The following is a 2500-nucleotide window of genomic DNA, read 5'->3' on the forward strand; positions in this document are numbered from 1 at the left end:
TGTCCTTCCCTTAGGGACGCGTGGCCTAGGGCTCCCATGATTGCAACTGCCTCTGCCTGTAGCAGGAGGCGTTGTCTGTTACCCTCATGGATCGCGTGGCATCCCTAGCTGCAAAGCCGGCGCCTGCAGTGTGGCTCAAGGGATCGACCGATCCATCCGTGTAGTATGTTCTACTACCCGGAGGAGTGATGGCTGCAATGACCCTGTGGGCTTCTGCCTTTAGGCTAGGCATGGGGTATAGGCTCTTTTTCATTGACAGGCTCATTATGTTGAACTCTATCAGGCTCAGTGCCCACGGCGGGGCTTCGGCAAAGTCGGGGTGGGGGAAGTCCATGCCCTTAGCAAGAAGCTGTTCTTTGAGCTGATGGCGTATCAACACCCTGGCTGTATGAGACAGCCAGGAGTTGTTTGCAACGAGCTCGTTGTCTTGTTCGAGGCATCTGACTAATTTTTGTCTTAGACTTGTGTTCCTGGGAGCCTGGATGACCTTTGACAGGAATTGTGTTGCCGTTAGATCGATTCGTGAGTCCAGGGGGAGAAGGTTTGCCTCCATCAGGAGGCACCCAGAATGATCCTGGCAGATTCATTTTGGACTGTTTCTAATTTTTCTGTGTGCTTTTTCTTTGCAGCAATTAGAGCGACTGAGGCATAGTCCACAATGGGCCGGACAGCATGTACATAGAATGATCTTAGTACTTTGTGTCTGGCCCCTATGCGTCTCCCAGTCATTGCTCTCATGACGGACAGTCTTGCTTTGGTTCGGTCAACCAGGTACTGGACCTCCTTATGGAAGGAGAGGGTCCGGTATATCCTTACTCCAAGGTATAGGTAGTCCTTGACCCATTCTAATTCCACTCCCTGGATTTTCAGTCTTGTGCCTCGAACTCTCTGTCTCAGAGCCATGGCTTTGGATTTGGCTGCAGAGATCTTTAGTCCTGTCCTACAACACTCCTCTGACACGAGGTCCAGACAACGCTGGGCTTTATTCTGGCTGCGTGGTCCAGTGGAGGTGATAGCGAGATCGTCTGCATACGAGATGATCTGGCACCCCACTGGGAGGTTTATGTTGAGGATGCAGGACATTAAAGTGTTGAATAGGGCTGGACTGAGAACCCCACCCTGTGGCGTTCCATTTTCGAGCGGCATGTGCTGCGATAGGTGACCCGTGAATTTGACATTGGCAGTCCTGTTCCTGAAGTAGTCACCTATCCAAGCCAAGAGCTTTCCTCTGATTCCCTTCTGGATCAGGCTTTCCTGAATGGCAAGCGGACTTGCCAGTTCAAAAGCCTTCTCCAGGTCAAGGAATACCACCACAGCTGGGCCCTTGCTGATTGTGCTTAAGAGTGTGGCTATGCTGTGTGCTGTGCCCATGCCCCTTGTGAACACGTGGAGGTGTTCGTTCGGGGGTCCCGTTTTCCATTGAAGCCGGTTTAGTACCATCCTCTCAGCCGTCTTGGCCAGGCAGCTGAGCAGAGAGATGGGGCGGTACTTCCCCGGCTCCTTTGGTTTTGGGACGAGAACTATGGTAGCCTTCTTCCAACTCTGGGGTAGAGTGGAAGTTTCCCAGGACTTTGTTGATGAGTTGCGAGAGTGCACGCTCACCTGCTAGTCCTAGGTGGGAGATAATGGGGTACGAGATCCCATCAGAGCCCGGGGCTGTGTTGGAACTGGTTTTATAGGCTTTCCTTAGTTCCCTCAGAGAAAAGATAACGTCTGAGTTATCGGGTTCGGCTTCCCTTTCTCTGATCTGAGCGTGTCTGTCTGGCTGTAGATGCTCTTGTCTTGCCCTCAGCTCGGCTGGCAGACTGTTGCTGCTCGTTCTCGCAGAGAACTCGTGCGCCAGTCTGTTAGCCTCTGCTTGGGGGTCGTGATGGGTGCACCTCGGGGCTGAGCGGCTGGTAGCTCGCTTGACCCGTTGCCACAGCTCTGAAAGGGTGGTTTGGTGGTCGAAGGACTCACACCATTCCAGCCACTTTTCCTGCCTGACTCTGTTGGCAGTTTCCTTGGCATCCGTGACAGCTTCCCTTAGGAGGGATAAGTTGTCAGGGGTTCTTTGCCTTCGGAATAGTTTTCGGCACATGTTCACCCTGTGGTTGACCTCCCTGATATCGTCATTGAAGTACCAGGCGTCTTTGTGACTTCTGGACCCAGGCCAAGTTTTGGGTATGGTCTGTGAGGCTGCTTCATTAATGGCGTTTAGCAGGCTAGCTTCGAGCACTTCCACATTTTCGCTTTGTGGGGGATCGTTGCATCTCAGACAGAGGGCCAAGGCGTTTTGGAACGCCTGCCAGTTGGCCTTGTCTGTTTTCCATCTTGGATTCGGTCTTAGGATTTCGGCTGGGCCAGCATCCATGAGGGTAGTTATAGTGCCGTAATGGTCACTTGTGACGGTCTCATCGACACTCGTTGTTTGTGATTTCTCTCTCGTTCCTTTACCCCTCTCCGGTTCTTTCTTACGTTCTCATCCTCTCTATATATATGTATATATATACATATCATG

At 52.1% G+C, this 2500-nt stretch overlaps 1 protein-coding gene across 1 annotated transcript in view; it reads left to right on the forward strand.

The window, feature by feature from the left end:
- The window catches only part of LOC125030802 (C-reactive protein 1.1-like), a 15057-nt gene that overhangs the window by 10976 nt on the left and 1581 nt on the right, over nucleotides 1–2500 (forward strand). The gene's annotated exons all lie outside the window — the stretch shown is intronic.

Source organism: Penaeus chinensis, chromosome 11 (genome assembly GCF_019202785.1).
Source record: "Penaeus chinensis breed Huanghai No. 1 chromosome 11, ASM1920278v2, whole genome shotgun sequence".
NCBI classification, from domain to species: domain Eukaryota; kingdom Metazoa; phylum Arthropoda; class Malacostraca; order Decapoda; family Penaeidae; genus Penaeus; species Penaeus chinensis.